Source organism: Salvia splendens, chromosome 7, assembly GCF_004379255.2.
Source record: "Salvia splendens isolate huo1 chromosome 7, SspV2, whole genome shotgun sequence".
Taxonomy (NCBI): Eukaryota; Viridiplantae; Streptophyta; class Magnoliopsida; order Lamiales; family Lamiaceae; genus Salvia; species Salvia splendens.
In genome coordinates this window covers 26,647,563-26,659,647 of record NC_056038.1, presented here as the reverse complement: position 1 = coordinate 26,659,647, position 12,085 = coordinate 26,647,563, and the positions used below count along the sequence as shown (strand labels likewise).

The window sequence follows — 12,085 nt, the reverse complement described above, 5'->3', positions numbered from 1 at the left end:
CACGACTAGTAACTTAAAGGAAACAATAATGCCTAAAAGATAGACAGAAAAAGAACAAAGTGAAAGAGGATCCGAAAAACAATAGGCTCAAGTTGCACTAGGTACAACCGCACATGTCTATTAACTCCGAGCCCACAATATCCCCAAATCACAGCTTGATTTGCCACAAGAGTGAAGATGCAACTAGCAGACCGCAATCCACCAACACTGTATCTCAGAAACCCTAGATCTAGTAGCCTTATTGAAGAACCACTCAAGATCTCACACCACACACTCAAGATCTCTCCTCACACAAACTCTAGCCAACACCAGAAACCTCACACAACCAAGAATCACAGACCAGAAACCAGAGGTTTCCAACACACCTCACTCACACGCACCAGTGTTTACACACACATGAGGAAGAGGGAGGAAGAACACTACAAAAAATTATCAGTTTACCGACGGAATTTCCGTGGGACTTGTACGTCGGTAATATTTTTCACTTTTTATGAGTATTTTTTGTTATACGACGAATAAATATTGTAAATAATCAATTCATCTTTTTTTAATTGTTAATATTTTTACCGACAGAATAGGATCCGTCGGTAATCATACAAATTTCATTTAATATAAATACTAAAAAAATCGCAACGAAGGCAGAAAGACGCCCTAATGCACAAAAAATCGTTCTCCTCCGTCGTCGCCCAGCTGCTGCCACCACCGATCCACCATATCCTCCCTCCAAATCGCCGGAATACAGTTTGTCATCTCCAACCTTGAATCACATTACTTTTCTCACTCTCTACCTTCTCTAGTCTCCACTTAAAAGGGAATTTTGAAGTCAAGCTCCAATACTTGAAGAATTAAGGTGAGAATCTTGTTTCGACCCACCTATTACACCTCTTTGGCATGGATTATAAGTACGAATTGAAGTATTGCAAGTACGGGTTGGATTTTGGGCAATTAATTTTGATTTTTGTTAAATTGGATTTTCTAGGGTTAACTTGGTCGCTCTCTCCCACCTTTCTTCTACCTTAAGTACTACAATAGATTCTTACTGATGCATGAAAACCTAAATCAGCATGTGAAGTCTTTGCTGTAGCTGGTCAATATTGTGTGACACTGATGATTCAATATAGTAATATAGTACACCTCGATCCATTTCTGTGGTGGAGAGCTACTATAGGTGTTGAAGCTGGTGAAAAATCTTGTTTATTTGCCATGTTTTTTCTTCAAAATATAAGAGCTTTTAAAGTGGAGTATCAACTACTGCATCATCTTTCTTTTTTTGCATGGAATTGCCTATAGTAAGAGTAAGAGAAAAGAAGAATTGTGGTTGATACTGCTTGAATGAGAGAGAAACTGGAGAACAAATTGGTCCATTTACTTTTGTGTGCCGGCCATCAGCATGATAATAATTACCATTAGTATTTTATTTTGATTAAAATGTTACATAGACTTAGTCCTTAATTACTCTAGGAAGCACAAAAAGCTAAAAAAAGACATGTTAATCAATGTGTATTATACACAAAACACAACCGTTTAGAGTTTGGTTGAATATTGAGTAAAGGTCCTTTTTGGTCCTCCTAAACATATGGCGATTTTTTTTATTTTGGTCCAAAACATTATCTTTTGAATTATTCGGTCCTTAACATTTGAAATCGGATCACATTTAGTCCGAAATGGACGGGACTGTTAAAATTTAACATCGCCTCCGACCGCACCGCCCTCCTCTGGAACCTCTCCAGCCCACCCCCTGCGCCTGGCCCGGCGTCAACTGCTCCCCCGACAACTCCTCAGTCGTCGAGCTCCACTTCCCCGGAATGGGCCTCTCCGGCGAGCTCCCCCCCAAATCCTTCTCCAACATGACCAATTTGTAGACTCTCAGCCTCCGCTACAACGCCCTCTCCGGCCCCCTCCCGCCCTACCTCTTCACCTCCTTCCGCAATCTCTACCTGCAGCACAATTTCTTCACCGGCGAGCTTCCCCAAACCCTCTTCTCCCTCACCTCGCTGGTGCGGCTCAATCTAGCGGAGAACAACTTCTTGGGCCCGATTTCGCCGGGTTTCGCCAATTTGACCAAGTTAGGAACTCTCTATTTGCAGAAAAACCGCTTCTCCGGCCCGATCCCCCCCTTAGATCTGCCTGCCCTAGTTCAATTCGACGTTTCCAGCAATAACCTAACCGGCTCAATCCCCAATTCCCTTTCGAAAAACCCTAAATCCTCCTTCCTCAGCAATTCGCTCTGCGGCGAGCCTCTCAATTCGTGCGGAAACGCTAATCCGAAGAAGAAGAAGCTCTCCGCCGGAGCGATTGCCGGCATTGTGATCGCCTCCGTCGTCGCGGTTTTCGTTGACCGTTAAATTTTAACAGTTCCCATTTCTGACTAAATGTGATCCGATTTCAAATGTGAGGGACCGAATAATTCAAAAGATAATGTTTTGGACCAAAATAAAAAAAATTGCCATATGTTTAGGACCAAAAGGACCTTTACTCTTGAATATTTTCCATGGTGTTCAAGGTGCTTACAGGGAGTCTGCAGCCAAGAAAGCTTATCCAAACTGTGGGGATATATACCATTGGTACTATGTGAACAATTTGACAGAACTTTTCGAGTCAGTGCCTAATTCCTTATTCTTTGTTGTAGTTGAAGCATGACTTCTAATTATTTGATTATATATTCTTCTGATATTTACTAGTTTAAAAAATATGATGATGGAAATTCTTCACATTATGGTTGAAATATTGGAGTTAGTTGCACCAAGAATTATATTTGAGTCATTTGTGGTTATACAGTTTTACAAGTAGAACTAAATTAGATGATTAAGGTGAATTAAGGGGACTTTCCTCTTAATAAATTAGATTAGATTACTTTCCTCCCCATATTTTCCTAGTAAAGGTAATGGTTCACTTAAGCCATAGCCTTGATCTTAGCCTTTATTTATTTCTCTATATTTTTTGTTATAAGAATATATTGTGCAACAGTTATCTGCCATAGAAACTTCAGACAAATAGTTGAAAAATAATTAGTTTGGGAATACAAATATAGTGCATAGTAATTCAATGGAGCAAACTGCAGGTGGCTAAAATGGCCTTGGACTCCTCAAAAAGATCAACTGCTCTTTCAGTATATCTCGTAGCATGGTGAAGTCAGATGAAGCTCTGTCTCTAAGTGCACAGGTAGGTATATCTATCTAAATATAGAAAAAGAAAGAATACATGTTGTGAATATTGTTATGTACTCCTATTTATGGTGATCAGGTTTGAATAGGAGTGGGGAGAGCTATAGGCTGAGGTGTGTGAATTACTTGAGGCCTGGCCTTAAAAAGGGGCTGTTAACACCTCAAGAAGAAGGTATCATTATCGAACTTCACGCCCTTTGGTGAAATAAGTAATTCATCTCTCTATCTCTCTCCCTCCCTACATTGTATATATATTGTGTTGTGTATGTATCAAGTTCCAACGAGTAAATTCAACCATTTACTTATTATTACTAAGCCAAAATCATCCATGGCTGCAGATTCTAAGCCTCGAATATACAGATCAGACATAGCAAACAAAGTGCACTCATCATTGATAAATTTGCTTAGACAGGTCACAGATTGCTTGCTTTTGCTCGCCAGGTAACTTATTTATTTTTCTGAAGATTAGTATAAATTAAAAAAATACGACTACCTTATTTACTAACGTAAATTCACACTTTGGACTCTTAATGATTTGGGATATGTTATCTGTTATAAAAAAAGTAAAAGCTACATTTCAGGAAGTTCCATAACAAAATAAAGCCCTAGTGGTCCATGTTTATCAATGTTTGCTTTTGGTCTTCACAATAAGCAAGTGAAAATTTTAAATTCAGGACATTTTTTTGTTTAATTGCATTAATTTATTTTGTATGTATTTACAAACAGGACTTTGCTATGGCAAGTTGGAAGCTTGTATGTTGACATCTATAATTTCGTCTCATTATGTTTGAGTTGGTTCCTTTGTTATCAATGATAAAGATGAGGTAAATGTAAATTTGCTACAATCTTCTTATGTTTTACCAAATAACTATAGTAGTATTGGTCATAGCCTTCTTACATCAGTTCTCTATTATGTGCACATGCCTCGATTCTATTATCTTTTTTTCCATGGAGAAGCAGACACTTAGTGAATGGAAATGGCTCACAGGTTGAAACAAAGAACTGGAAATCAAGTGTCAGGTTCAAGGGCTCTCTGCTACCTCTTGAGCAATGGGTGTGTGCACGAAGCTGATCTTTCTTTCAATATTCGATCTATTATTCTGGAACCTATTTGAAAGGGTTTTAGCTTTATGTATAAGCTACTAGTTTAGGTGATTTCTGATAGAAGATGTGCATAGTTAATAATGGTTATTGAAATTTTCATGACATATAGTACAAACACGTCATTTTTTTAACACATTTTCCTTTAATGGATGTTACAGAGTTTCATGAATGTAGCCTTGTTCCTGCTAAATCTGTCAAGCGTCCTTCTATCAAAGTTCGGAAGCAATACTTTCTATCAAAGCAGTACTGACTTAATATGTTCATGTTTTGTTGAAATATCTCTGCTGCTCTATTCACTATTCCCCTTAACTCTACTGCATCATGGATCATAACTTAGTTGTTTTTTGTCATGATAGAGCACTATGAACCTGTTTGCGAAGTGAAGGACAAATAGGTGTGAATTATGTCGATAGGTTGGAGATTGAGACTTCAACAAAATAATTATTTCTATTAGGTATGTGTCTATCTTAACTACGTGTCTGTTCATCAAAGATACTCCTTTAGGTGATGAATATGATGTTAATTTTTTATTGTTACTCATCATTTTAGCCATTTGGTTATTTAAACTTGTTAGGAAGATATCACGAGAATATTAGGATTGATTCCTAATTGATCTCATTCATTAGATAGAATGTAAACCCTATAAATTAGGCAGAAATTAGTTTTCCATATGAGAATAATTCTAGACCTATAAATATATGAACCATTGTATGATACTCATTCAAAAAAATATACACTTTTTCGATCCCCAAATTGTTTCTTCATGGCGTCAGAGCATGATTTGGGGCTCAGAAAAATTTCATCCTAGCCCTAGTCATACCAAAACTCGGCCAAGAGGCTGAAACCAAACCCGTAAATCCATCCCTATACACACAAAATGTCAGACACAGATGATGAAAAACCCACAACCGAACCCTCGAGGTTGAGGTCAAGCAAGAACGTTACCGTGGCGTTCAAACTAAACGGGAAGAACTACCTGTTATGGTCGCGACTTATGAAAGTCGTGATAGGAGGAAGGAGAGGATACTCCCACATAATCGATGAACCACCAGAACCAGACAGCAAGGGATACCGAGATTGGGAGGAAACCGATCTCGTGGTTTTCTCTTGGATAATTGACAATATCGAGCATGATATTATTGCCGATTTTGCTCACCACCAAACGTCTAAAGCTTTGTGGGACAACCTTCGAATTACATTCGAAAGCAAGGCGGATTAGTACCACATCTACTACCTGGAAGACAAAGTGATAGCAATCAAACAGGGGAACTTAGATCTTGAGACATATTACCGTCGAATCCATGGATTATGGATTAATGTCGACAGAAGCCAAAAGCAGCCGGTGACGTGCTGTGATAAGGGGATCAAACAGTTCAGATATTTCACAAGTGAGAAGAGGCTATTCAAATTCCTCACCGGATTAAACCCGGAGTATGATGCAATTCGGGGAGACATCCTCAAAATCGAGCCGTACCCCTCAGTCGAAGAGGCCTACGCGTGGGTGAAGAAGGAGGTGCCTCGATGCAAGATCATGTCACCCGCATCCTCATCACCCACTGGAGATGCCACTGGCGTAGGGAGCGCCGATACATCATCAGGGGAAATCGGGTATGGATTCGGAGCCCAAAGAGATAGACCGACCAACTGGAGCAGATCGCAGCGTCCTCCACCTGCCGGAGCCGCCACTCACCAAGCCGGAGGGAAGCCGGACAAGAGCAAATTGTGGTGCTCTCACTGCGGCAAGAATAAACACACAAAGGAGAGCTGTTTTCTCCGGGTGGGATACCCGGAATGGTGGGACGAAAGGCAGAAAGCTGCCCAGGCGAGGTTCACCGCTGTCGGCATAACCGAGCAGCAAAACCAGGGAGCGATTCCCAACCGCGAAGGTAGATTCAGAGGGGAAAATCAACCGCACAACCCTCCGAATCAGGAAGCAGGCACCAGGAGTGGCGGCGTCGGCAGAATCGGCTACATCCGCGTCGGAAATTTCATGGAGAAAGCCGGTGGGACAGAATCGCAGAAATGGGGAGGCGGCGGCTACTCAGGAGGTAAAGGGTTTGATGAAATATCAAACCCTAGTAAATTTCGAGTTTTATGCTTTGCACCCAATATTTTGCCTGAATTATGCTTACTACCCCACTCTCTGCGAAATTATAAGAAACCCCACCCAAGTACTTTTAATTTCATATTGACCGTAGATGTTGACCAAATTAGGACCCAAAATCGTTTTGCACCTTTATTGAATATTTCCGCTGCATTTAGTGTGCAAAATACTGATAATAAAATCAGATTTTTTACTGCGGAGCCACTGATACTATGACTTCGAAACGATCTGATTTTATTGATTTTGGTGAAATTACTAAAACCTATATTCGAACTGCAAATGGGGAATTAATTACAGTGGAAGGGGCGGGAACCATAGAAATCTCTCTGAATCTCCGATTATCAAACTGTTTGTTTGTTCCTAGCTTGTCTCAACGATTGATGTCTGTGAGTCATGTAACACGGGAGCTGAATTGTACACTACTAATGTACCCAAGTTTTTGCATCTTACAGGATATTCGGACGAGGAGGATCGTTGGGCGTGACACTGAGAACCAAGGGCTCTACTACGTGGACGAGGTAGCTTACCATGGGAGTGCAATGCTGGCTCGCGGATCCACAAAAGAAGAGGTTGGCTGTGGCACAGAAGACTAGGATACTCTTCCCATGGTTATTTTAAACTTTTGTTTCCCGATTTTTTGTTGCCTAGAGATTTTTCTTGTGAGACATGTGTTTTGGCCAAGAGCCAGACACAATCTTTTAAACATTCTAATGCCCGTATGCAATCTATGTTTGATTTGGTTCATGTTGATGTGTGGGGTCCTGCACCTGTTATTGGGAGGAATGGTTTTAGATATAACTGTACACGAATGAATTGGATATATTTCTTGAAACATAAATCTGAGGTAGTTGAAAATTTTATCTTGTTTTTTCAAATGACCCAAACTCAATTTCACACTACAATCAAAGTCCTTCGGTCCGATAATGGGAGGGAATTTGGTAATAATACCATGTCGAAATTTTTCAAGGGGAAATGTCTAATTCACCAAACCTCATGTGCCTATACACCCGAACAAAATGAGGTGGCCGAGAGAAAAAACCTAACCATCCTAGAAGTAACTCGTGTCCTCATGATTGATTCCAAAGTACCTACCTTTCTTTGGCCAGAAGCGATAGCCACCGTCGTTTACCTCATAAACAAACTCCCTACCAAAATCCTAAAAATGAAAACACCTCTTGACATCCTTTCCAAACAAGCCAACATCCCATAATCCCTTGGCATGTCACCGAAAGTTTTTGGGTGTACTGCTTATGTTCACATTTCCAAACACGAGAGATCTAAACTTTTCCCGTGTGCAACCAAATGTGTTTTTGTGGGTTATGGAGTAAATAAAAAAGGATACTGATGATTCAACCCAAACACCAAAAAAATCATCATCATAAACTGCAATTTCTTAGAAACCGAGTTCTTTTACCCACACCACCTTAGCAGTCAAGGGGAGAGAGAACCTGAAAATAATTATGGGGACTGTCTAAGTTGGTTTGTGTCACCTCCAAACCCCTTGATTGAGGAGCCAACAAAGACTGTTCTTGTCACTCCCGCCGAGCAAGCCCCGTTAGAGTCAACTCATCCGCGTCCTATCGTTCCTCCTCAACCAATATCCGAGGTATGTCTGGAACCCGAAGAGAATACTAATGTTGATACTAACGATGCAGAAATTGAGGAGAATGCAATGGATGGTGATACGGGCAGATATGTGCTTCCACCTCGGAGCAATCGTGGAGTACCTCCAAACCGGTACTCTCCTGGCAAAATTGGGGTGAAGAGTAGGTACGTAGTGGCGAATTTTGCACAGGCAAATCTAACAAAGATGGCCCTAGCTTTTTAGGCAGCACTATATGAGGAGGAGGAAATACCACAAACTGCCGAAGAAGCAATGGAAATCAAGCATTGGAGAGAGGCGATGTTCACAGAGATGAAAGCCTTAATAAGGAACAATACCTGGGTTAAAGAGAAGTTGCCAGAAGGAGTCAAGGCGGTGGGTTGCAGATGGGTGTTTACCATCAAACGGAGACCCGGCGGTTCAATTGAACGGTATATGGCTCACCTCGTGGCGAAAGGGTATACACAGACATACAGAGTTGATTATGCCGAAACATTCTCCCCAGTGGCAAAGATTAATACCGTAAGAGTGTTATTCTCAATTGCGGCAAATAAAGACTGGCCCCTCCACTAGTTTGACGTGACGAACGCCTTTCTGCACGGGGAACTGCCAAAGCCTGTGTACATGGTTCCTCCACCAGGGTTTACTGATGATTTCCAACCTGGTGAAGTGTGCAAGCTCGGAAAGACGTTGTATGGACTGAAACAGTCTCCAAGGGCGTGGTTTGGACGGTTCACTGAAGTAATGAAGAAGTATGGTTACAAGCAGAGCAACTCAGATCATACATTGTTTCTCAAGAAGAAAGGCGGAAAGATTACATGCCTGATCATTTATGTAGATGATATGATTATCACTGGGGATGACGAAGAGGAAATAGGTGAACTGTGGATGAATTTGTTCAAAGATTTTGAAATGAAGGATCTGGGCTCTCTCAAATACTTTCTGGGGATTGAGGCCCTAAGGTCGAGACAAGGAATCTTCATCAGCCAAAAGAAGTATGGACTTGACTTGCTTGCGGAAGTTGGGATGATAGACTGTAAACCAGCTGACACCCATATGGTACAGAACCATGGATTGCAGATACTCGAAGGGGTGAAGTTAGCTGGCAGGGGGAGATATCAGCGGTTGGTAGGAAAGCTCATCTACCTTTCCCACACTCGGCTCGATATAGCATATGCTGTAGGAATAGTCAGCCAGTTCATGCATTCACCACAGGAAGATTATTGGGAGGCAGTACTTAGGATCGTCCGGTTTTTGAAAGGGACGGTTGAACATGGCATACTGTTCAAGAAACATGGCCACTTGGAAGTACATGGGTTCAGTGATGCGTATTGGGCTGGTAACCCAAATGATAGAAAGTCGACTGCCGAATACTTCACTTTTGTTGGAGGAAATCTTGTCACTTGGAGGTGCAAGAAACAAAAGGTGGTCGCACTCTCAAGTGCCGAAGCAGAGTTTAGAGGGATTAAGAGTGGTCTCACGGAGATATTGTTGTTGAGAAGACTCATGACATAGCTCGATCTTCAGTCGCCGCAACCTTGCAGATTGTTTTGTGATAATAAAGCTGCAATTAGTATTTCAGAAAACCCAGTGCAACATGACAGAACCAAGCATATGGAGGTGGATCGACACTTCATAAAGGAAAATCTTGAAGCTAAGATTGTCGAGTTTCCTTATGTCAAGTCAGAAGATCAATTGGCAGATATATTGACTAAGGCTGTTAACTCGAAGTCGTTTAGAGAGGTATTGGGCAAGTTAAGTATTGTCAACCCCGTTACTTAACTTGAGGGGGAGTGTTGGAAGATATCACGAGAATATTGGGATTGATTCCTAATTGATCTCCTTCCTTAGATAGAATGTAATCCCTGTATATTAGGCAGAAATTAGTTTTTCATATGAGAATAATTCTAGACCTATAAATGTATGAACCATTGTATGATACTCATTCAAGAAAATATACACTTTTTTTATCCCCGAATTGTTTCTTCAAAACTAATCTAATTTTTGTACCTCATTTAGTTTGATTCATTGGGAAATTATGATATCATACTACCATTTCAAATTCAGCATCCATCCACCCTTTATTTAATTCTTTTGTTTATGTCACTTTTCATTTTTGTAGGTGGAGTGGTGTTATATGTGAATAAACTATTAAGAGTAAAGCAACAGATTTTAGATATTCTCCATCGTAATCATCTCGAAGGGTTTCCATATAAATCCAGCTATCCAAGGTTCGAGTTAGCAACTCATACAAATGTATTAATCTTTGTTATACTAATAGGTCTTTTGGTTATCATGCTAATGAATTGTGTTAATTTTTCCCTTTCTTTGTCTTTATTTTTTATATCCATCAAAATTATCCCATCACTATCGCAAGCTTTTGGGCATCGTTGCTGCATTTTGATTTGTCACTTTTCAGGACAGGAAACTTAGCTTCTTGCCTCGTCGTCAACACCTAGACTCTGTCTGCAAGAGCAACTACCTCCGACTTGGATCCTTCGGTGTGAGATGAATTGCGAGAGGAAATAAGGAATTAAGGGAGGAATTAAACTAGAGATTTGTAACTTATTAAAAACTTTTTTGCTCCATAGTTTGGTTGTTGAACTAAATTACCTTCTGGTTTATCTATTATAATTTTCTACTTTCTATTTTCTATTTTCTATTTTCTCTGGCCACTGTTATTGATTTTGTGATATAACGAAAAATAGGATATTGATGCAACTATTCAGGCTGTAAAACTAATTAAATTAATATATGAAAAATTCTACAACATTACCGACAGAATTACCGATGGAATTTATATAAACTACGATTAAATGTTGTCGGTGATTACCGACGGATACTAGATCAAATTTACCGACTAACTCTTTCTGTCGTCGATTCCGTTGGAAAATATTACCGACGGAATACAAGTTGTCGGTAATATTACCGAAAAGCTTTTTACCAAGAGAATAATTTCGTAGGTAATTCCGTCGGTAAGCAGATTACTGACAGAAATTTAGCAATTACCGACGGAATTTTCTGTCGGTAAAACTGTGTTTTTTTTGTAGTGGAAGATCTCAAGCCGGAAAACAGAGAAACACTCAAGGGAACAAACCCTAGCATTGCATAGAGAAAGGGAGTAAAGAACTTAGTGAGAAAGAGAAGGTTAGAGTCTAATAAAAGACTCACCCAAAACCAAACACCCGGGACAAACACTCAAAGAACTGGGCAAATGGATATTGGGCCCGGTTACAAATAAATTGGCAGCTGGGCTTCTCCGGATAAGGGCCATATAATATTACACGTATTGAGTAGAAATTAAGTAGTCGTATCAAATTTGGGATTCTCGAGATGACTACTATTATATTCGACATGTTTTAAATACGAGTCATATTATTTAAGTACTCAATGTTCTTCCTTCGTCCAATTAGTGGAGTATCTAAACACGAGTCATGGTATTTAAATTTGGGATCAAATAAAATATTATTACATCAATAAACTTCCGTCGTCCAATTAGTATTGAGCCATGGTATTATTTTTTAGACTATTATATTATAATTGAGTCATTTTATTTTTAGTGAAATTTAGCATAGTTAAGAAAACAAACTGAACTATGTGTAATACCTTAATAACATAACACAAAATAAACTAAATGCGTCATTTTGATGAAGTAAACGAGTCATTTTAATGATCCAAATGTAAATGTCTACTCAAAGCTCGTTCACATATTTATGTGTTTGAAAAACTAAATCAAATTTCTATTTTTCAGCATTGAATCTGTTTCTTAATAATTCAAATATAAAGTAAAATTACTTAATTGATGATCCAATTAATTAAATTTGATCGTTAATTATACACTGTAGGAACAATTTGTCTATAATACAACCGTATATAAAGAACTTAGATCCTAATTTACCATTTCAAAAAGAAATAGCCTATATTATTATTATTATTATTATTATTATTATTATTATTATTATTATTATTATTATTATTATTATTATTATTATTATTATTATTATTATTATTATTATTATCATTATTGTTATTATTATTATTATTAGTATTAGTATTAGTATTACAAATACAATTAAATATCTACTAATCCACTATTTAGTGTTCAACATG

At 39.1% G+C, this 12,085-nt stretch overlaps 1 long non-coding RNA gene across 10 annotated transcripts; it reads left to right on the top strand.

The window, feature by feature from the left end:
- The first annotated feature begins 647 nt into the window (after nt 1–647).
- On the top strand, nt 648–10,616 carry LOC121810941. 10 transcript variants are annotated; one of them, XR_006052480.1, is made up of 10 exons: nt 648–850; nt 3,062–3,162; nt 3,244–3,336; nt 3,503–3,605; nt 3,891–3,988; nt 4,153–4,218; nt 4,427–4,511; nt 4,625–4,722; nt 10,098–10,206; nt 10,400–10,616. It is a non-coding gene; the product is annotated as an uncharacterized LOC121810941 (long non-coding RNA). The 10 variants fall into 10 exon arrangements; XR_006052479.1 differs by having other exon boundaries at nt 10,395–10,616; XR_006052482.1 differs by lacking the exons at nt 10,098–10,206; nt 10,400–10,616 and adding exons at nt 2,514–2,597; nt 6,825–7,232.
- The last annotated feature ends 1,469 nt before the right edge of the window (nt 10,617–12,085 follow it).